This window comes from Rhinolophus sinicus, linkage group LG05 (assembly GCF_036562045.2).
Source record: "Rhinolophus sinicus isolate RSC01 linkage group LG05, ASM3656204v1, whole genome shotgun sequence".
NCBI classification, from domain to species: Eukaryota; Metazoa; Chordata; class Mammalia; order Chiroptera; family Rhinolophidae; genus Rhinolophus; species Rhinolophus sinicus.
Genome location: NC_133755.1, coordinates 3,161,890 through 3,186,793, shown reverse-complemented (window position 1 = coordinate 3,186,793; position 24,904 = coordinate 3,161,890). Strand labels below are relative to the sequence as shown.

Here is a 24,904-nt window from a genome sequence, read left to right as displayed (position 1 = left end):
TAGACTCCAAGTTATGAGAGGCTAATGTTTTAACTGTCTTGGAAACAACCGCCTTCTACTTTTAAATCACCTAAATCCCTTTCATACCTGATTGCTCAACAATCTGAGTCTAAAATAAAATTCTAACTAAGAAATTAATTTCCTCTTGAAGGAGAGAGGTGAGCTTACTTGGCAGGCAAGGCTGATTTCTGAGTCACAGATTGGGGAGATAAAGGAGACCTAACATCTGAAAACTGTGCCCATTGAGTGTTTTGAGCACATCCCATTGAGTTCCCACAGTGTCCTGGGGAGGTATTGCTACCTGTTTTGTAAAGAAGAAAATGGAGGTTCAGAGAAGTTAAGGAAAGAGCAAAGGAAGAAGCCTGGCCTGCAAGCAGGTTCTGGTGTCTCTGCCCAAGCCCCTTCCCCATCCGTTGGGTTTTCCGTTATCTAAGAGGAGCTGGTTCAGAGTCAGGTTCACCCGCAGGATAAGGACTCTGAGGGCAGAACAGCCGTCGATTAGAGGGGCTGGGGAGCTGGACCTGGAAGGGCTCCACTCCCGCTTATGGAGAAGCGCCGTCCAGAGATGCCCTTAGAAAGGAATCCCATTGTTTGCTTCTTATTTTAATGCAGAGGCCGAAATCCTCCTGCCTTATTATCTCCTGGGGGCGGGGGTGTGGCCCCACTCTGATGCACCCAGGCCCAGCTTGTGGGGGCTTCCTCCTCCTGCCCCTCCAAGACCAGGCCCGTCTGGCACTCTTGCTCCCCACACCCACAGCGCCACAACCACACTGCCCATGAAAATTTCATGCCTCCAGGTGCTGCATGGATTATTCATGAAGGCTTCTGAGCTGTCACCATCAGAGCCAATTGGCTGAGGTGCTTTTAGCATATTAATGACCTACCCTGATTTAGTCCAGGGTGGGGATGCCACCTGGATTGGCAGTCACTGGGACTTGATCAACTTTTCCATTTGCAGAATGGTTGTTTGTTATTTCTTCCAGAAGGGCCCAGGAGTAATATTTACCTAATTGACTAATCCAAGCAAGCTGGAGGCCCCCACCCCTGGAGCCTCAAAGGCCTCAGGCCCCCCTGGCTGGCCTCTCTGGGAGGTTGGTCTCAGGTCACAGCCTCCTCCCTTCCTCTCCCTCCCTGTCTGGGCTGCCAGGCCAGCAGGCACCCTGAGGGGTAAGACATTACATCAGAGAGGCTGAGTAACCAAGACCAGATTGCAGGGCAGACCCTGCAGTGGAGGCAGCTTCACTGCACTGGTGGGCACTGGCTGGTAGATGCTGTGTAGATGCCAGGGCTAGAGATGGCAGAGGAGGTGCCTGAAAAAGCTTCTAGCTGCATCTCCAATGGGTCGTGGAAAACTAGTACTAATGTACATCAGTGATTATTAAGGAATGCACCAGAAATTGCTGGATTCACCACAAGCCTGCTCTCAGTCCAGGGGGCATCTGAGCAACACCCAGCTAATTCCCATAGGCCTGACACCAAGCAGGAAGGAGGGGAGTCAGGAGGCTGAGACAGCACTCATGGGAGAAGTAGGATTTCGATCCTTCCAGAAAGAAAACGGGCATTCTTTGCCCAGGGAAGAGCGGAGGGAGGAAGCAAGCCTTCTAGTGTGGCAAGGGGCAGTGTGGCATGGGTGAGGGTGAAAAGTAGGGAGGGACAGCTTATGGTTGGCAGGAGCAGATTTGGATCTCTCTTCTGTCTTTGAGTAACAAATGTGCCACAAAATTTAGTGGTATTTCAGGGGACTGTTAGGAAGAGCTTGCCTTGTGAGTAAGAAAACACTGTGTTGGGACTTGCATTTCAGGAATATAAACTATCGTAGGATGGGGGTTACATAACCTGCTCCAGAGGGGGGGGTGTCACACATTACCTTTTGTTGACTTTAAACAAATAGGCAGCATTTTCTCCAGCAAAATGGGTTTATTCGGAAACAACAAAGAATTGCTGTTTTTTGGGATATGTGATCTAATGGAGAACCATGTCTGAGTCCGGAGAACAAAGGAGAGGAACAGTCTTTTATAGAGGAAAGGGGGAATTCAGAGGGGCTGTTGTAAACAAAGAGTCCATTGGAGTTAACTGGAAGTTTGAACTTTTCATTGGCTGAGTGGTTGCCGGGGAGGAGAAGATCCTCATTCCTGCTGGAGTGACTAGTGGAGTAGAAAATCATGTTCCTGTTGGAGAGAGAAAGTACATCTCTTGGGGTGACTGGCGATGTGTGCTGGGAGTGAGAGGTCCCTCTACAGGCCTTCCCAAATCCAATGTAAATGAGGTTTCTGTTGATTACACTTCACACTTTCCACTATAGCAGAAGCCCAGGACCCAACTGTCAGCACCACAGGCCGGGAAGGTAGATGGAGGCAGCTGGGCCTCTTTGCCTGTCTGTACCGCACAGAGGCGCTCGTAGTGTTGTGTGCAGACACAGCGGTCGCTGAGTTAGCTGAGTACCTGTGCCTTGAGAGCCCAGCAGAACAGTCAAGGCCTCTCCACCTACTAGGAATATATGAAATGAGCCCAGGTGGACGTTCCTGTGCTCAGCATTGGCACTGCCCTGTGAGAAGGGACACTACAACTGTGAGGGCACCATCAGCCAAGGAGACAGAGGAGACCCTCTTCTCCTAAGATGGCTGTGGAAATCTCTAATGACTCTGCAACTCCAAAGGGAGCATTTAGTGGAGGAAGAGGAGAGGGGGATGGCATCCGCAAAGATTAAACCAGTTTGTCATTTAAAAAAATATTTTACAGCAAATACATAGATTCATACAAATGGGCTTAAGTTGCTAGCATGCTTTGGAACCTGTTAGAAATAGAAGTCTTTGGATGCTCTGTGTCTGTCACCCCAGAAACTACATGATGAGGTCAGAGGGTGCAAAGCCAGTGGCCTTTGCCTTGGGAGAATTCCAGGACCGTGCATTTTGCGAAAGAGCTCTCACCATGCGTTATATTCTGGAGCACTGAGTGTCCCCCATGCAGCTAGGAGGCTTCATGGGAGGAGCTGTAGGCCCCAGCGCAGCTCTCATGGCCTCTGTGTGATTTTATAGGTGAATATTGACAGGCACAATACTGAATAGGATGCAAATGTAAGCTTTGAGACTGATGAATGGTTTCCAAATTGAATCCATCAAAGTATATATAATACGCACAAATACACTAAGATGTGTAAACGGGTTGATTGTGTCTGTAAATAAATTAGTTCAGGTGAGACTGAAGAGTGATAATTTAATGTTAGATCTTTAATGTTCCTAAAAGATAAATAAACTTTCCCTAACCCGTCATTTATTCTAAAAGGAGACAAGTAGCATCCAGACAGGTGAGGTAGCTGCAATCCCACTGGGAAACTGTAATGGCAGGTGACTAGCCAATGGGTTGTTCCCACTGTATTACCAGGTACAATCATTGGGAGAACACGTACAGACTTGGGCACACATGTTTCCGTCCCACTGGGTACAATCAAAAGGAAATAAGGTGGAATAAAGAACGGGCGGGGTAGAAGTGAGAAAATCATTACACGCTTTCTTAATCCTAAATTGTTTTAGGTCACTTGTCTGTCATCCAGCCTCTGAAATCCAATTCAGGCCAGTGGACGTGGGTCTTCAGAAACCTCAAAATTTGGTGGCCCACAAACATATGTGGAAACGAAAAAAATAAAAGCAAAGATACACCATCTTTCCTACAGCTGAAGACTGTTCTTGAAGTAAAGATTTTAAACCAATGAGGGGAAAATCATAAAATGCCTAAAGTTGCACGTGCCTCAGCTCCACCATTTTTCACTGTACTCACGGCACCACACTTCCTTCAGAAACCACTCGGAGAGTTTGCTCCCAGTCTCCCACTTTTCCATCCAGGCTTTGCAGAATGGATCTTACACATGAGCTCAGTATTATGTCTCCATTTCAGGTAGAGTGAGCTTTTGCCATTATTTTAATAAAGCAATTTGGAGCAGATACAGGCACAAAGGCAGTATCTATACGGTAAATATATACATATGTAATTAGATGGCTGCAAAATTATATGGGATGGTGTTTAGAGAAGCAAAGAGTTCAGAATTGAAATGGAAGCCTGGTAAATAAGCCGTTATGCCCGAAGAAACCCTGATTGCCTATTCACAGTTGAAATTTACATGAACCCTTGTTCATTAAAGAATGAATAGCGGCTAATTTGCAGCATTACCAAAGCAAAGTTCAGATGACAGAATAAAAAATTTTAAAAATCCTCTCAAATCAGAAATCGACCAGCTGTCCCACATAAATGCCGCTGCAACTTTCTTAATATACTGGAGACCCTAGTTTTAAATTCTACTATCTAATTAGAATACCCAGGGTAAAAAAGATGCAGATTGCAGAAATCAAAATTTGATAATAAAAAAGAAAATGGGAGGGAGAAAATCAATGCATTTGTTAAAGCAATGTGTTAAATTGCTTTCTTTTGAGCAACTATTATGTATGTATTTATTTTGTTAGTAGAAGAAGTTACCTGAGCATTATTCAGGTAAATGGGCTCAGATCTATTTGTTAGGAGTTTAAAGCAGGGAGTGGGAGGGGATAGAAGGGGTTAAGACATGCAGCCTGCCCTTAAGCAACCAGTAGTCAGTGAGGGACACGGGAGGATTCAGTGAAGGAAACGGGAGGACTCAGTGAGGGAAACGGGAGGACTTCGTGAGCAGGAACACCCAGTTCCAAATGGGCACCACTCCTCCTGCATGAGGCCTGGCATCTCTGCGTGCTAGAGCTTCCCAGGTGACTGGAGCTGTCAGGAGGACAGAGATCATGTGTTTCCTTTCACCGATGAGGAAACAGAGGAGTGGAGATGCTGCTGGGACTTTCCCAAAGTTTCACAGCCAGTGTCAAAGCTGGAACCTGATACAGAGCTCATGATCCTTGGATGTTAGATAATACACTTCTCACAATTCCTTATTGGAAGATTAAAAGAAAAAGACTATACACCCTGCCCCCCCACACATACACACACACTTGGCAGAGGGTTGATAAGCTTAATATAATCAGCTTCCACAAATCAATGAGTAATGGGAATACCAAGAGAGAAAATGTGCAATTGTCGTGGAGTGCTAAATAACACAAGATTTAAGATGGTCATCAAATTATGGGGGAAAAAAAGTGCATTAGTTCTCAGGAAAATGTAAATTAGAATATAAGTTAAGGATCATTTCTCACTTGCAAATTTCACAAGCATAAAAGTAAATTACAGTGACCAATGTTAAGCTTAGCAGAAAATTGATACTCTTCAAATTTGCTTGTGGGAACGTAAACTACCCACTTCTTTGAAGGTCAGTATATATATATCCTGAAAGAATATTCACTTACTCAGCTAGTGCCATTTCTTATAAATTACTGAAGAACCTAATCAGGCTAGAAAACAGAGATGTGTGTAAAGATGTTTATAACGCTGAAACGTGGAAATGACCTACTTGTCCCCAAATAAAGATCAATTAACTAAATTACAGAAATACACAATGTATGCATTATAGGTTCTTTTATTCTGTATCATATTGTGCTTAACAGAGTGAGCTCTGGTTTGTTCAAATCCGGACTCCACAGTTCCTAGTGAAGTCATCCTGGATAAGTTACCTAACGTTTCTCTCCCTTGGTGTCCTCAACTGTAAGATGGAAAAACACCATCACTTAATTCACAGGGTTGCCGTGAGGATTAAATGTGTACTCCTTTAGATTAGCCTCTGCTAAATCATGTGTGTATTAATCAAGGTTCTCCAAAGACACAGAACCAATAACATAGGTAGATAGATCGATGGATGATAGATGATAGGTAGAGAGGATAGAGATGGATATGATATATAATAGATGATATATAGATAGATGAAAGATAGATAGATAGATAGATAGATAGATAGATAGATAGATAGATAGATGATAGATAGATTGATTTTATTCTGAGAAATGGCCCACATGCCTGTGGAGGCTGAGGAGTCCCACAACCTGCTGTCTACAAGCTGGAACCAAGGAAAGCCCGTGGGGTAATTCAGTCCAAATCCAAAGGTTTGAAAACCAGGAAGCATATGGTGTGAGTCCCAAGAGCTGGGGACGGGGCAATGCTGTAAGTGTTGCTCTGAGCCCCAAGGGCCAGAAGCACCAGTATCCGAGGGCAGGAGAAGAGGGAGGTCCCAGTTGAAGCATAGAGAGCCACCTCCTCCTCCACCTTTTTGTTCTATTCAGGCCCTTCACGGATTGGACAGTGTGCACCTGGCTACGTGAGGGTTTCCCTTGTACTCAGTCTACTGACTCAAAAGCGAATCTTTTCTGGAGACACCCTCACACACCCTCCAGGAACTCATGTTTTACCAGGTATCTGGTTTCCGTTAGCCTAGTCAAGTTGAAACATAAAATTAACCATCACACTATGTTCAAAAATATTATTATTTTGACTATTTTTATTATCATGCAGTTTCAAAAAAAAGATGGTGTCAGAGAATGTTATTTTTAAGTGAAAACAAAAACCTAAGGAAATAGACCAAGATATAAAAAAAATTATTTCTTTTTACGCTCTATATTTTATATTTGTATATAGCAAATATATTGTACGATCTGTATAATAACTTAGTGTTACGAACCATACAGATATTTTCAAAAGTCTGCTATGCAAGGAAAGAGGACAGGAACGCTTATCATACAGCGGTAGCGTGCTGGGTGCTGGTTCAGAGCTTGCACTGTGGCATTAAACACATGCGTGCGTCCAAGCTCTGCTGAACATTTACTCATTGCACATTCGAGCCAGTTTGCTGAGCCTCTTTAAATTCCAGTGGTATCATGGCAATACCGTTGTTTGTAAATTAAATGAGATAATTTAGGTGACACATTTGGCCTAATACCAATATGAAGTATAAACTCAATAAAATATTAGCTAGTATCACTACTCAACACCTGCCAGTTATTACCATATCTCATTACTAGAATTATTCACATGCCTCTATTACTACCACATGGCGCTACGTGGGAACTGGAACATGTGGAAATCAGAAATGACAGACCAAGGGACAGACATCGAACTGGGATCCCACCCAATTGCTAATACGCCATGAACTGGTTAGCTCTACCTCCTAAGCTAAAATTTGTAGAGTTGGAGGGATTCATATGATTAATTAATATGATAGGAAAATGCTTTCATTGTTTTCCGTTCTCCATAGGAAAATAGAGTCCTCGTCAGAACGAAACATAAAAATGTGGAAACACACACGCCTGCCTCTCATCACAGCTGCCATGGCAATTTGTTCATTTTGTTTTCAGTGCCTTAAGTGCAAATAAAATCGTTGGCCACCTGAACTAGCACATGTTCTCACCCAGACTTACTTTAAAATGAAGCAAAATAAATAAATGAATGAGTGAATAAATAAATAAATAAATAAATAAATAATAAATAAAATGGATTATTAAATGTTTAGGGAAGGGAGAGAATTTAGGCATGTGATAAAACAAATATAGCCAAATATTGATCGCAGAATTTAGATGGTATGGCTATCCACTGTACACTTTTTTCGTAATTCAATGCTGGTAGAAAAGAAATTTTTCAATCCCATGAAATATATGCGTCGCACTGACTGTCAAATCGGGGAGTGTGAAAGCAATCTTCATACGATGAGAAGCCAGCTGTGCACTGTACGCCTGTCCATTTTCACACGTTACTGAGCCATCCGTGTGCTTTCTCTTAGTGGGGGTGGGGACTCGGCTCGGCAAATGTTGGCTGTGATTATTCCTAGAGCAGAATCTCCTTGTCAATCTGAAAGAGAAATGAAATGGAATAGGCTGGGTTTTCATTCAAAAAATGACATCATTGTTCTAGGGATTTTGCCTTCCCTGCCCCCCACTAAACTTGCATTTACCTTTCAATTAATCTTTAAATAGATTACTTTTTATGCCTTTGAAGTTTTGATATTTCCAGGCAGAATCAAGTGTGGCCCTTGCTGCAGGACCTTTTGTGCACATGGGAGAGAGTCTCCTGTGCATCTTTCTTTAGAGAGATCCCTGGAAACTGTTTCAGGAATTAGGTCTAACCCTCGTTAGGCAAAGGTTGACTAGCAATCATTTAGAAATCTGACCTTTCTGAATATCTGCACACACACACACACACACACACACACACACACACACTCACTAGTTCCATAGTGGCGTTAGCTGACCACCAGAGTGGGTTCGCTAAGGCACAAGCCTGTCTTCCCTGAGTCATTCTATATTTTGAAGTGCTCACTCGTGTGGAAATACATGTAGGACCAGAGGTCATGTATTGCTCAAGCTTTGCTCCCCAGCTCTCATGGGGTGTTCAAGCTGACTTCAAAGAGATCTCATGCGGTTGTTCTGCGGGCTTCTAGGCTGCAATGAGGACAATGGTGCTGAGTGGCTCATTGCTTTGATTGTGATTGGTGTCATGTGTACATAAAAAACATCAAGTGTTCATATCGAAGGAACATGGGAGAGCTTGGAATTAATGTAAGATGTCTGCCTCTCCACCCCCAAAATGTATAGCTTGTCTTGAAAACATACCTATTCTGTATAAATAACATTTTATTAATGATTCAAAATGTGGTAAAAAATGTCACTTTTATTCAAAAATAGGGCCTTTTATTCTTTTCATAATCAATGCGTTATGCTTGGGGAAAATTATGACAAGGAAATTATATTCTACCTTAGGAAATGAGTTCATGATTCTTATAAATAATCACTAGGTAAATTGATAATTTGATAAATTGTACCTATTATACAAATAATACCAAATGATGACATTAGGAGCTGTTAAGACCTGAAATCAGAGAAAGTGAGCTAAAACGGGATGGAGATGATAGCCTTGTTTAAAATGATGCAGAAATTGCTGTCATGACCTCGCTCCATCCCCTCTCCCTTACCAGTTCAGGGCACAACAGCCAACTTCCAACTGCCATCCCTCTGGCATGTTGTCATCCTTCCCTGGGGCCTGAAGTGATGGGCCGGCCCATATTTGGAACGTGGTGGGAGATCAGAGGGCGGGAAGGCACTTAAGGCTGGAGTGCTGACTCTGCTTCAGTCTGTCAGGTTGGGATATTAAGCGGGAAGAACCCAGGTAGTGGCCAATAGTAACCGTCAGCCCCACCAAGTAAGAACACAACGTGTGCCTTTGCCTAAGAACCACCAGCTACTGTGCTTCCCTGAAAATAAGACATAGTCAGACAAGCAGCTCTAATGTGTCTTTTGGAGCAAAAATTAGTATAAGACCCGGTCTTACGTATTGTATTATATTATACTATACCAGGTATTATATTATATTATGTTTATTACATTATGTTAGACCCGGTCTTATAGTAAAATAAGACTGGGTCTTATATTAATTTTTGCTCCAAAAAACACATTAGAGCTGATTGTCCAGCTAGATCTTATTTTCGGGGAAACACAGTAACATCAACCATCTGACTTGATCCCACTAAGCCATTTTGATTCAGTCATCCTGCATTCATTTAAACTATATAAAGGGGGCTTATGTTTTCTATTTATATACTGATGAGGAAATAATAATAAATGAATAATAATTCTATACTTCCGTTTCTAACAATCATTTATTTCTTCTAATTATTCACTTGCTCTTTTAATTACTTATTTTCCAAGAGCCAAGAGGTTCTAATTCAAACCAAGTTAGAAACTCTCAGGAACTCTTTAAAGATAGGAGACAAATTATACACTGAGTCACAAAATATTAGCAATAGGGGAGACTGAAAAAAAATTGAAATTCTGTAAGTGGCCAGGTAGGTAATGTAAATATAAATCATTGAGGTAAATAATAAAGAGTGTACCATGGTAAATGGGAAAGGTTTTTTTTTCCTCTTTGTATGTATTTGATGCCCAAATAAAACGCTTTATAACTTAGAAAAAAATTCAGCCACAGGTAATCACAGATTCTAGTATAAATCCTCCCTTTATAGTTGAAGAAATAGGTTTAGGGAGATTGAGTCACTTCCTATTCCAAAGCACATGAATAGCTGAGGTCAGGACAAAATGACCAGTTCCAGGGTGAAGAAATGTGCACCATATACATCAAACACACTCATGGCGGCCTCGTCGCTCACGGTCACCTCCCGTACCTCGCGTTGCTCCTCTGTGGTCGCTGATAAACATGTATCTTTAAAAATGGCATCATCTTCTTTGTATCTCAGACCCTTCATCCAGCAGGTGTGCATTGCTCAATATACTAGTGAAAAGGGTCCTCTGTCCAATGGGACCTTTTTATTCAGGCTTTAAAAAGAACAATTTAAGTGTTTTATAAGTAATTTGTAGAAGAAGAACATGGGATAGTAGAAATTAACCTTATTAGAAACTTTAATAAGAATTTAAATACAGAAAACCCAAATGTTTTTTGAAAAAAAATATATAATATATATATATATATATATATATATATATATATTATATATATATAATATGTATTATATATATTATATATATAAAGAGAATATTCATTATCAAAAAATTGAAATGGAGCAGATTCTATCTTGCAATTATTTGGTCCCTTTATAAATGTAAGATAAATTGTGAAATCTTATTGTTTCTATTTTTCCTATAGCTTAAATATGTTACTGTTTTATCTTCTTAATCATTATGTCACTATTATGCATCAATTATTCTCAACTATCCTAGAAAGACAAAATAATAACATCTATATACAGGGGTGCCAAAAAAACGTATACAGGTGGATACTTTGGTCAACGTCGCTCAAGCAGTAGTTCACCGTAATCAGAAGTGTCTGGACACTGATGGGAACCACTTTGAGCACCTCTTGTAATTGCAGAAGTCAAACGTGACTTGTATTCGTCTTTTGTTATCAGTATATACTGAGTATTACAATTAATACAGTTTTTTCCTTTCTTAAAATGTGTGTACATTTTTTTGGCACCCTCTGTATATATGGCATATACACACACGGAAGATGTCCTTTGAATGAAACTTACCTCTCACCAACAAACATGGAGCAAATCCATCTTGTAAATAATAAATCCAGATTTCAATACATTGCTAATACTTCTACTCCTCTTGCAAGTGCTTTCTCAAAATGCAATATTAAAAAATATTTGGCAGCTAATAATTTGGATGTAGTGAGACGGGAAGATGAAAAGAAGTCAATCTTATTTGCTCCACAATTGAAAAACCTGTTTTTAAATTTGTCAAGATTAGTTTCGGTGATTCACCCAATATTTTTGTATTTTTAGCATAGTTGAGAATAATTGATGAATAATAATGACATACTCATTAAGAAGATAAAACAGCAACATATTTAAACTATAGGACAAATAGAAACAATAAAATTTCACAATTTATCTTACATTTATAAAGGGACCAATGAACGCTAGTAATAACTGCAAGATAGAATCTGTTTCATTTCAATTTTTTTTTATAGTGAATATTCTCTTTGAATTTTGGGAGATTCCTAAGGAAACATAAAAGTTATGACATATCAATTCCTACAGAGAGTTAGAAATACTCATAAAAGAAATTCAAATCTAAAATTAGGTTTCATGGGCTCTGATAGCATGCCAAGGATTAATAAGTATACTTTGTTCTTAACATTGATGCATATAATTAGATAACCACTTTTATTACAAATGTGAAAACAAACTTCCCCAAGAAGCAAACTGACATAAGAGATATATATGTTTTAACAAAGCTTCTAGACATTAGATAGAAGTATTTGTCAGTAACTTTCTCTTGCATTTTTTCATTTTCTTCCTTAGAGTGGGACCTGATAGAAAACAGAGACAGATGGCATTTAGAGGATACTGGTTCTGAAGAAGAATTTTAAAATCTGCAAATTGGTCTCACCCTGCAGGAAATCCTCCTAAAATCCCACAGAATACTGCAGGGCAAAGATTTCACATAAGTCATCACTTGTGTGAGTTTTAAATGGAATAAAACCAAATAATAGGGTTTTAGAACATAATCATTTATTTTATTAATACATAGGACTCTACCATAATGAGTGTTCCATTCATATGGGTGGGTTATATGGTCAAATATTCTATAAAAACAAAAAAACCCAGAAGTTTCTTAAGACGGCAAACTTTAATACTAATTTTCAAACATGTATTCATATATTTGTGCCTGGTTATGTTTAGAGATATATTATTGGTGCAGATAACCAGCAGTCTCTTCAGTTCAATTACTATTTTTATGCAAGAAGTTTCTTTTAATGCAAGTCTGTCGTGAATAATGAAAATGGACAAACCTTTGCTTTATTGGATCTCAAATATTCCAGCAGATGTTTTGATCTGTTGCATTTGTGGGTAGGAGATATTTTACTCACAAGCTATTTTCCTTATTTCAAGTGCTTTTGAGGCTAATGTGTCCAGATTATAACCCATTTAGATATTTTTTCTATTGATATTGGGACTATTTTCCCAAGCTAAAGTTTTGGCTATTGCTCTGTGTTAAATATGTTATTTCTTACTGTTCAAGGAAATAAGTAATTTTTAAAAAAATAAATTTTACTTGAAAGAATTGCAGGTAAAAATAATAAATCAAAAATGCATACTTAACCCTACTACTTCTAAAACTCCATTAAAATGAGAATAAAGGCATTACTTTAAAGGCACAAATGCACAAAGACAGAAAGTTTTAGAAAGTAGTCAGCAAGCACAGAATGTTGGAAGCTAAGGGGAAATGGATGTGTAATGATTGATTTAGCCACCTGTACAAAGGACAAGAGTCCCTAGGAAATTGAAATCATAATAAAAAGAAATCTAAAAACTCAATAAAAAGGTTAAACAATAAAATTAAAGAACTGTTCTTGAATGAGAAGGAGATGAAACACAGAGAGAAAGGAACAAGAGAGGACAAAACCAGGCGGTTTAATATCCAAATGGCAAAGTTCTAGAAAGAGAGCAGAAAGGAAACAGAGGAGAGGAAGTCATGGAAGTAAATCAAAGACAATAATGAAAGAAACAATAAAAGACAGTTTACTAGAATGCAAAGTGTTTCTAGATCAAGGGCCCATTGTATGCACAATAAAGTAAATGAGAATAGACTTAACCAAGTTATTCGCTTGAGAAATGTGTTGTTCCTGAACACAAAAAGAAAATTACATACCTTGAGAAAGAAAAACAAGGGGTGGGGAGGGGGTCACCTTTAAAGAACCAGATGAGTTTTCATCGTATCTGCAGAGATTAGGAAAACTAAAATGGCTCACAGGCAATGAAGCAGAGTTAGTTTAAACACTCTGAAGGAATTTGGATGATTTCTTTTAAAAAGATAAAGTTAATATAATACCTCATATGATTACTGAGAGTAGATTTAGACTGTTGGGAGAGACTTTGAATTTGTAATAAGTGCATAGAAAATTAAGCAAACAAAGAAGCCAGACAGTTATTACCAGGGAATTTTTTTTTTTTTTTTAAAGCTATGCAGCAGATGAAAAGCAAAGAGAGGACGCCTCGTTGCTCCGCTGTGAAGAGCATTTCACCTCCCTGGTCCTGCCAGTACGAACGGTGCGAAGCGCCCGGCCCTTAGTCCATCCGGAGGATGGGAAAGGCGGAAGGGTGCTGGAGCCTGACGAAGGTGAGCGACAGGGTGAGTGAGGGTTAATTTTCATCTTTTAATTTGGAATACTCATGATGATATCAAAAACTGAAAAGTAACAGCAAAAGAAGCATAACATTTAGTAACATAGAAGTACATACAAAAAAAAAAATCAGCTAAAAGAACGAAAACTTCAGGAGTCACTGTCCTGCATGAGAGTGGGTGGACAAAGCGCCTCAGAGCTGCGTTAGCTACTGAGAGAATTCTGTGTGTGTCACGTTATAGCTTTACTCACCCCCTTGATATGGCCCTTTATGGTCTGTAGGTGGCATGTTTGGAGAAAGGCTGGTTTTCCTTCTCATTGAAGAGAGTATTTTTTTTATTTTTTTCCAACATTTTTTGTTATTTTCAATAGGTGGCAAACAAGAAAATGATGTAGCAATATAATTCTACCAGCCTACAGTGAATATTGTTGTTGTTGTTAAGTTATTTTCTCTCTTGGTTCATGATAATGCAGAAGTTACTGTCAATGTGTAGTCAATACCACAGTTCTTTCAACTCACTCCCATCTTTACTGCTTCTCATTTTCTACAGATTGGAAACCAATTAAAATCATCTACTATAAATAAACAGGTTATGAGTAAGATCGGAGAGACTATTCCCTGAGTAAATGTTTTTGCTATGGAAAATGGACTTTATGACATTTATTTTCACTGCTCTGAAGCCATTACTGTTGGATTCTGCCCCTCCCCCCCCGAATTTGTTTCTTTTTGATGCTACATGAGGCTTTCAGATAAGGATGTTGGGACTCCATGTGTTTTCGTGTTTTTCTACATCTGTGAGTGGAGAACGAATACCTTGTTCAGTGTTAGCCTCACGTATGTGAACTCTGGGACCCCTGACTGATCAGCAAGGTGACGTTCTAGTCATTGAGCTGTTGCCATGATAGTCATCTTTCAACTACAACCACGTTGGATGAGAAGGGTATGACCCATGTGTCTTCATCCTAAAACTGAAATCAGTGAAAGATGGTGTGTTAGCTCAGATGAAATATAGGTACGATTCATAACATGAGACTTCTCTTTGAATAATTGCTTACAAATTATAAATAATATTAGAAAGATAGTCCAAACATTATTTCCATTAGAAATGACAAACGTGTTTCAAACTGTGCCTTGATATGGTCTAACCCACAGCAGACACCTAAAACCTACCAGAACACTTATTTTGGCACTACGTGGCTCCGTGATCGATTAGTGATGTCTGCCTTGACCACAGGACTGCTTTGTTCTTTGACTGTGTGTTGTCTTCCCTTGCTTTTTTGTCATAGTCATTCCTGCAGACAGATGTCTTGTGTGGTATGGTATAGATTGAGGCAAATTGTTTTTGTGCCTAGAAATTGGCTCACCTCCTCTCTGTGTGGAACTTGACTGTAGAGTTGGAGACAGTCTGGTCAGGACTTGAGTAGCTTTTCCTTTTCCTTATTGCCATGGCTACTCTCAGGGTCCTACAGGCTGCCTCTAGGATTACCTCATGCTTGTCTTGCCAGGGTTTTCTCCCTGGATGTCGTCTCCACCTTAGGCTCCAAGTCTTCCCTTTGCATCTGCATGCAGGTCCTTCTCTTCATGGTCTTGACCTGCCAGCAGCCATTGTCAGCTGTCCCTGCTCAGTGTAGGTGGCAGGGGCTGTTCTTTATTCTTATGTCTCCGCTCCAGTCTTAGGTCAGCGCTGGGGACCGGCTCAGGGCCTGGGCTTGCTCAGGAATCCTCTTTCTCCAGCTACAGAACACTTGCCATGGCTTCAGTCCAGGATATCTTGCTGCCCCTCTTCCAGGGATGAGAGGTTTTGTCTGTTCCTAGCACATGTGTTGCCACAGCTTTTCTCCACATAGTTGTAAACATCTTTTGAAAGCTTCAAGGTAGACATCTAAGCAGAATAGGAAAAAAGTTCATGGATGAAATTTATTCAAAATTGGCCCTTAAAAGCTTTTTCTGATTATTAATATTTGGAATTTGGGGACTGAAAAGTGAAACAATATTCTCTACTGTGTTTCCAGTTGGGATTCTATTTGTAACCATACTTAAATGTAATAACATAATGTTGAACATCACAAAACATTAATGAGCTATCAGTGAACAGTACAGATTTCTCCTAAGTGTTGGACCTGCTAGCTTAGCACCAAAGACACACAGGAAGGATTCTTTTCAAGCCAAATGGCCTTTTGGAATTGTCTGCAAACCCCATAGAGTGTCTACCACACTTGAATACTTCATGAGAAGTGGCTGCTCTTTCAAATGTGTTTAATGCAATTTCATACATTGTTTGATTTTGTGATTGAACACAAAACACTGACAACAAAAAACACCATCCCTTGGAAGTGAGCAGCTGTTAAGTGATCCTCACCGAGGATAGTTGTTTGATTATTTCTGTTATCAGCTTGTAGCAGCAATGCTACCTTGTCTTCTCTCATTCTATGACTGTTGTGGAAATCACATTGAGAAAATGAGGATTATTATGTAGAATCACATAGATTGAAATTTAAAATATCCCCAAAGAGCTCAATCTACCTAAAATACCTGATGGTCGTATTTAATAAAGCAGTTTAGTCTCAAACCACAATCCTCTTCACCAGGACCCACAATCAAACAATTCTCCAACACACCAGGCCCTGAACATCCATCAAACCTGCCACATTCCCATGGCCTCTCACCTTCTGTTGAAGACAGTGCTGTTGAAGCACAAAGGGGTTACCTTAAAAAATTAAAAAGATGTCCCAGCAGATGTTACTTAGATACTGGATCCACAGAAGACAGAGCCTCTGCTAGCAGAGAGTGCCTGGAAGTGTGGAACAGCATGTGCAAAGTGCGTGGAGTTAGTATTTGGTGTGAATGCAGCTCAAGGTGAGTGGGGTGCGGTGTAAAGCAGATTTCAACTATGAGACAACAAGTGAGATAAGCTTAGGGATTGCTTTTTTTATTCCTTAGCATTTAGTATGTGTGTAACAAATAATTGTCGAGTGAATGAATACCACAGCAGAGATTTCTACCTCTATCCTGCCTAAATACTTGCAGACAGAAGACTATAGGCACAAAAACAGCACGACTATAAAGAGCAGTGCACATGCTCCATGTCCTTTGGTCACAGAGCTACACACAAAGTGAAATTTGTGGAGTTCTTTTAATGAAAAAAGTCAAATTGAAAGAGACCATTGAGGAATAAGATCACAATAAAAAGTGGATAATTTCTTAAATCGAAAATAGAAGTATAAATACTATAAGAACTAAGAGTAGATCTTGAAAATGTGTACCTTCCCATGGTGAGACACATCTCCACGTATTACCCACAAGCACTTACCACAGTGTGCAAGGGCAAGAGCAATATATCTCATGAAAATGATCTAGAAAAGGTGTTTGTTTGATTGTTTGCTTGAATAGAATACAGCAAAGCAATGCAGTATTAAGTGGATAGAATTATTGAAGGGAGGAATCAACTAATCTTTAATTGTTTTAAGTACATCTTTATGTCAGAAATTATTGGGGATGTGCTTTGTAATTGTGTGATCATTTGAGTCTAGTTAGATCAATATACTTCTCTACTTTTAAGACTCAGTTCCGCTTTTGTGGTCCTTTGTTTCATTCCAACCACTGTAACCAATATGCATCCCTATATGAATTTCTGACTTCTTTCTGTATCTTCATTGTTCCTCAATGTTCTATTTTCTCTTTCTATTCTCTCATTTGTATCCAAGCCCACCCCAAAGCTCCCCAAGTCCATTCCCTCGCTTGAACTACAAGCAGCCTCAGGTGCCCATCTGAACCCCTATGGTATTGTCAACCAAGGTCATTTGGCCCTTTTGTCAAACAGAAGCATGGCTTTCCTCATCAGTCACATGGGCTTGAAGCCCTGTGTTATTACATATTCCTCTCTTCTGTTCACCCCACCTTATCTGTTCTCAGGGCTTGTTCCCACTTGCTCTGAATGTCTCCTTTGTCTATCACCACCTTACCCTCAACATTTCAAAGTTGGAATGCCCTCTCTGCTAACTTCCCTTCTTCTTCTGTTCTATTCCCACCCATTCTCCTAGGTTCCCAAGGCGAGTCTCGTAAAGCATGCCCAAATCAGCTACACTTCCATTCAATGTCTTTCTGACATGAACAGAAGGAATTCCAGGTTCTTTCAGTGATACTTGTAACAGGGCTGACATTCATCAAACTCTCATTCTACTGTAGGCTCCTACCAACACTTGCTCAAGTTCATGCGTTCTGAATGTGAGAGCTGGGATACTCGCCTGGTTTCCTGAGCACCTCTGCAACAAAAGCTGCATGATGATTGCCAAACACATGCAGTGCTCTTTGAATTTGGCTTTATTTTACTCTTACTTCTATGCTTCTATTTCTGTCGATCATCCCTATTTTTAAAGTCTAATGGCAGGTGCTACCTCTTCTATTGGTGTGTGTGTGTGTGTGTGTGTGTGTGTGTGTGTGTGTGTCCTATAACTGACTTAAAGTGTTCCCTCATTTAGATTAACATAGAATTTTGCATTTCTATATTAAAATTCAGCATCCTGTGCAAGGCATTATTTGCGTAAGAAGCCATTTAAGCACATGTTTATGCATTTTTTTAAAAAAGCAATATTTTGCAGACATTGAGAGGATTGTGTATGATGAGAGCATAGGGCCTAAAGCAGACTACCCAGCTTGAATGTTGTTCCGTCACTATATAATGACCCTAAAGGGATTACTAAACCTCTGTGTGTTGCATTTTTCTGATGTATAAAATGAACATGATAAGACCTATCTCCTGGTTTTGTTGTGTGAATTCAACAAGTAAATACACACAAGGTCTGACAATTAAGTTCGCAAATCTGCCACCGTGCACTTACATTGGCAGCCCTGTACAAACAGCTCGGGAAGGTTTTATAACCTTGTATATCAGTGTCTCACAGCTGTGTTCATGTCGACGTGTGGCAGTGTCTTGCTGAGTCACATTCATTATTGTTGCTGTGTGATTTTGTGTGCTGTCGTGAGAATGTCTGAACTTGAATTAGAACAACGAACAAACATTAAATTTCTTGTTAAACTTGGCAAGAGTGGAAGTGAAATCAGGGACATGTTAGTCCAAGTTTATGGGGATAATGCCATGAAGAAAACGGCAGTGTACGAATGGATTAAATGTTTTTCTGAGGGGAGAGAATGCGTCACTGATGAAGAGAGGTCAGGATGGCCAGTAATGAGCAGAACTGATGAAAACATTGCAAACATTCATCGAGTTACGCATCAAAATCATCGCCTGACTGTGAGAACCATAGCAGACCAAGTAAACATTGATAGAGAAACAGTTAGGAAGATCTTAACTGAAAATCTTGGCATGAGAAAGGTGTATGCAAAACTACTCCCAAAGGAGCTCACCAATGAACAAAAGCAAAGGAGAGTGGAAGTTTGCCAAGACCTTTTAGAGAGGCAGGACTGTTTTGGGCCATGTTATCACTGGTGAGGAAACATGGATGTACCAATACAACCCTGAAACAAAGCGTCAAAGTACACAATGGAAGTCAGCCAATTCTCCACAACCAAAAAATTCCATCAGTCTAAATCAAGAGTCAAAACGGTGTTGCTAAACTTTTTTGATATCAGAGGGATTATTCATTATGAATTTGTACCAACTGGACAGTTAACCAAGTTTACTATTTTTAAGTGCCGAAAAGGCTGAATGACAAGGTTAGATGACCTGAACTTTTCACCAGCAATTCATGGCTCTTGCATCACGACAATGCACCAGTTCACATGGCACTGTCTGTGAGGGAGTTTTTAGCCAGTAAACAAATACCTGTATTGGAACACCCTCCTTACTCACCTGATCTGACCCCCAATGACGTCTTTCTTTACCTGAAGGTAACGGAAATGTTGAAAGGAAGACATTTTGATGACATTCAGGACATCAAGGGTAATACGACGACAGCTCTGATGGCCATTCCAGAAAAAGAGTTCCAAAATTGCTTTGAAGGGTGGACTACGTGCTGGCATCAGTGCATAGCTTCCCAAGGGGAGTACTTCGAAGGTGACCATAGTGATATTCAGCAGTGAGCTATGTAGCACCTTTTCTAGGATGAGTTTGCAAACTTAATTGTCAGATCTGGTAAACTAAACATTCATTTAATGAATCGGAGTTAATGAATTATCTGAATTAATACACGTAATTCCAGTATTAGTGAGTTATTACACACCTTATTTGCAGAGAAATAAAGTGATTTGAGAATTTTTAAAATAAATCTAGTAAATAAATAAATCTAGTAAGTAATGAAACTGGCTTTCTGTCACTGAATGATCCCACAGCTTTGTTCTGAGCAGGAATTCTGACACACCTGTGGTGGGAGTTCATCTACACAGAACCTCTCAGCATGAGGAGGAGGTGTGTACCCCCCAGTCCTGTGAGGCATACGGGTGGGGGAAGCCTTCCTGCAGAGACGACTGTGTCCTGAGCTCTGAGGACACAGCAGTGAGCCTTGGGGAAAGGAGGACGAGGCCCAGGCAGTGGGGGAGTAAGGGGGGGGCGCCTGGAGGGAACTGCACAGAGCCTGTTCTGGAAGTGTGTGTTGTTCAAAGGCGTGCAGCCTACAGGCATGTGAGTGTGTGTGTGTGTGTATCACGTGTGCACCCACAATCGAGCACCATGGTGGGAGGTGAGGCTGAGTGAACAAATCAGAGCCACTGACTAATTTTTGAAGCCAGGGATACGGATCTCATTTTTAATTAATAGAGAGTCGGTAAAGGGCTGTAATTTGTACAAGGGAGGACGTCAGTTTATGTTTTAGAAGATCAGCTCTGCTTTCCTTTGAAGGGTGGTTTAAATGGAAAAACTGAGTCTTCTCCAGTGTCAAGTGTAATTTCTAGTGATTCTTACTTCTATAAATTGAGGTATTTCCACATGAAAAGGATGGTCAGGCTTGGCTTCTTGAATTTAAAAATGACATACATGAAAATCAAACATACTTACCCTGTAGTAGTAAATACTCTTTTTTTAATGAATAAGCATTTTATTATTTGTACTGCAGCTACCTAAGGCTGCCATAACAAATCATCACAAACTGGATGCCTCACAACAAGAGAAATGTGTTCCCTCACTTTCTAGAAGCTGGATGTCTGAGGTCAGGGTATCAGGAAGGCCATCCTCCCACTGAAGACGAGGAGAAAACCCTTCCTTGGCTCTGCCAGCTTCTGGAGGTTCTCGGCAGTCCTCAGCCCCCTTGGTTTGCAGGCACATTGTTCCGTTCTCTGCATCTGCCACCACATGGCCGTCTCCCGTCTCTGTGTGCCTGTGTTTCTGCGTGGCCTTCTTACAAGGACACCGGTAACTGGGCTTCAGGCCCACCTGAATCCAGTGGGTCCTCATCTTAATTCATTACATCTGCAAATAGATCACATTCTGAGGTTCTGGGTGAACATGGATTTGGGGTGGACACGAACCCAGTCCTAGCGTTAAGTCTCATTCTTGAAAACAAGGTAGAAAATATTAGTTCAAATAGGTCCATGTTTTAAGATGGCAGTGAAAAGCAAATAGAATCGAATTAATAATGGTCTAAGAATTCTTCATCCACAGGATATTTCACACCAACTTGTGTGTGTGTGTGTGTGTGTGTGTGAATGTGTGTGTGTGTGTGTGTGTTTGTGTGTGTGTGTGTGTTTCCTTTTCAGTATCCAAAGATGTCTCCGATTCTGGTTGTAATTTATGTCATAATCAGTCGCTGTATTTCACAGAGTAGATATTCACAGCCAAATTTTCTCAGGTTTGTTAACATGATTTTTCACAGCTACACTTTATGTCTTTTTCATCTGAGCCTCATAAAGTGCAGCTGCAATTACCAAGTGTATTTTTATGGAAGCCATTGGAGCCTGCGCCATGTGTTTCCTCTCCTATCATCTTGTGGGAAAATCAGGAGACACAGTTGTGCAAAAGGACACAGCCAACACGAGAGTCAAAACTCTGGAAAAAAACGTGTACCCTCGCAGGAAAGACGGTGGGAATGTTGGGAAGCCATAACTCTCAGTTAGGGAGGTGTCTCACATTTAAGAGGCAACAGTGAAAACTTAATGAGACAAGGGCCGGCATGAAGGAGGCATGTTGCTACCCACACTTCTTTATTGAAGAGGCACCTAGTAAGAGACGACAAGACCGGAGCTGGCTCGGAGGGATGAAGAGACAGGAAATGTGCGTTGAGCTCCTGCTCCATGCCCAGTTTTCCACGGCTTTCTCTGCAGGTTTCTCTAAACTCTGGGCTAATTTTCCCATGCATCTTAGCTCCTGGAAGGAAAGTGAAAGTCCTGATTCTTCCCAGTCAGTCCTGCCATCGCATTTCCTTCCTACTTCCAACACCCACCTTCTTTGAAGCTGGTGTTCCTTGTTTTGTGGTTGTTCACTGGCCTCTCTCTTTCTCACTAGAAACTCAGGTGCCAGCCAGAGGTGTGGCGTTCCTCCCCTGTTGCTGTCCCATTTCTGGTGGCCTCATGAGCTACCTGGATGTCCCAGTCAATGCCCCAGGCGCCCCAGCTCCTCGTCCCAGTGAGCCCTATTCATGCCTGCATGCTGCTCACCACCCCCTGAACCTCACCACCCCCACAGTAAACCACCATTAAAATCTGACCACCCATTCTCCTGTTCAGCTCAGTTTCCTCACACTCTTAATTGGACACGACACACAGTTTTCCCACAGACTCACTTTTCCTAGTGAGATATTTGGAATCATTCCGTAAACGATGACCTATCCTTTTGGAACATTACAATCTAGCACGGAAAGTTTTTACTGATACAGAGGTGTGAATAATAATGAAGCGTTAAATTGTAAGAAGTTAGGAATCAAAATTGTTGATGATGAGTAATGAGTTTGCTGAAGAAAATGGTGGGAAGGGAGTACAGCAAAACATTAACAGTGTTGATATCTGGTTCTTGGAGGTACTGCTTTATTTTATGTGAACTTAAGTAAGTAAACATAATTATATAGTAAAATAAATTGAAGTATTTGAATTCAACAAGGATTTATTCAGAAACCATGATTTCTAAGTTGCTACCTCTCCCTATGAAGCTCTCAGACAGAGAGATGACGATATTACATAAGTAAACATCATTTTATAGTATAAGAGAAATCCAGCTAATGATTATTTTTAAGCACTAGCTCTGATTAAGAAAGAATAACTGTTGGGAAACTGAAAAACGCCCACATCGATGTACGCATGTGGGTATTATGTGTGTATATATGCTTGTGTGTATTACACCTCATGATCAAAAGTTCATTATTTCATGAATAAAATGTAATGGTTTAAACTCTAACTCTCAAAAGGCATGTAAGAAGTGTAGATTTGGGTGTACATTTTAAAGTTGACTGGCCATCTGATCTGGTCCCAGTTTATTCATGGAAAGCATTCATTGGAAATAGCACATTAACACAGGAAGCATCAGTGGATGTTTCCCACTTGTGTCTCTGCTCCCTGACAATTGTGTGTCCAGCCCATCGGGCATCAGAGGCAGCGTCTGCAAGCTGGGGAGGTGGCAGGTTGACAAAACAGAGGTAGAGTCCTTCCAGATCCAATAGTGTAAGTGTTCTCCACTCTTTTCTTTCCATAGGAAAAAACAAACAAACAAACAAACAAACTAGAAAACCCAGAAAATTCTCATCTAGAAATACTTTACCATTTTTATTGCAAGAATATGTTAAAACCTGAGTAAAAACATATCTTTTGAGGAGGGAGGTTTACTATTATTTTCAAATATTTATGTCAAAAAATAGTGTATCTCTATTAGATAGTGATTTGGGTATAATAAGAGTAAAATAGTAACCAGTAAAAAAGTAAAGACATGAGAGAAAAAAAGATAGAAATGAGAATCTAATGAGAAAAACGTGAAACCAAGAGGAGTCTGAAATTCGTCCTTTTCCAACTAGAAAGTCCAGTTACCAAATCCTGTTAGTCAAGTATTTATTGTAAATCTCTAAGTATGTCCTTTATGTATGTGTTATTCGTTCATTCATTCATTCATTCATTCAATCATTCATTCATTCATTCTACAAACGTTCACTGCAGCCTTCTCTGTAGCACCCACATTTTAGCTGCTAGAGAATCACAGGACGAATGTAAATACGTGTGCCCCGTGACCTATGGGTGCAACAGAAGAGAGCACCACATAAACACAAATTAAAAGAAAAGACAAGAATAACTGGTGATTGCTAGGTAAATAGTTAAGAATGTTGTCTCAAGGGAAAGCAAATAAATGAAATATTGAGCTAAGTAGGAGTTCCCAAGGCGGGAAAGGCATTCCTGCAGGAGGGACAGCAGTGTGACAAGAAGGACTCAGGAGGATATGGTCTCAGGGAAATGCACACGCTGGAGGGAGCTGAGGGTCAAAGGGCGTGGGGGACAGGGCCCAACATGCAGACTCTGGGACCAGGCAGTCTAGACTGACATCTCAGTTCCTCCACTATAAGCTCTGAATTTACTGAACTGCCCATAGGTAAGATTCTATCCAATGCAACCATCTTCCTTTCTCGAAGTGTCATTGCAGCATTAGCTGAGTGGATATAGCTGAACCTCTCAGAAGGCACGCCTGTGTCTTCCTGACCGTTGCTGGGGAACTAGAGACAAGACTTCGAGGAGGCAGGGTTTCCTGAAGGGCCTTGGACGCCACCCTAATGGCTCTGCACGTTCTCCTTTCCAGAATGAGGATTGTTGACAGAAGTTAAGCGAGAAACATAAAAGATTAGTCAGACTGCATCGTGTTACCTAGAACTGATAGAACTTAATCAAGTACGTTCCTTTGATTTTCAGCTATCAATGTATCATTAAAGAGTACTCGTGAACTTTTTATTGCTGCCACTTGGTTTGTGATCAGGATGAAACAGCTCTCTTTGCGTTGGGATAGGTGACTTCTGAGTTCTCCAAATTAAAAACTTTCTATCAGCAAAAATAACACAGTTTGGAGAACAGGATAGCCATGGGGACTTGTTGAAACTTTGGTCAGTGTCATAAGTTTTCTTGGTGATTTATGTTGGATCTTTTGATTCTGCTCAGTGATTCATATTATTGGCCTCATTTTATAACAATGGTCTTGGGGCCGTGTAACAGTTAAGCACCTGGACGCCACCACCCAGCAGCCATGTGGTCGTGGGCCAGTCCCCAAGCCTCTTTGTCCCACTGAGTCCATCTGTGACCTGAGTCATACATGTCTGCCCCACGTGTGGCTGTGAGAACCACAGGAGTTAACATCCAGGTTGCATGGCTGCTTTGCACACAGCACCGTGTAACTTCCAGCCCTACTTCCTATCACTGGGTAGTGACTGAGTGGGGATGCTAAGTGCATGTTGAACTTCACTAGGACTGGATGTGCTGGCACCAGGACTTGAACTCTGACCTCGTCCAAAGCCAAGGACC

The 24,904-nt window shown here is 40.6% G+C and overlaps 1 long non-coding RNA gene across 1 annotated transcript in view; it reads left to right on the top strand.

Annotated features, from left to right (window-relative positions):
- The window catches only part of LOC141571494 (uncharacterized), a 338,814-nt gene that overhangs the window by 224,324 nt on the left and 89,586 nt on the right, over window positions 1–24,904 (top strand). The window contains exon 2 of the long non-coding RNA XR_012496234.1: window positions 13,372–13,529. This is a non-coding gene — a long non-coding RNA (uncharacterized LOC141571494). The remainder of the gene's footprint in view (window positions 1–13,371; window positions 13,530–24,904) is intronic.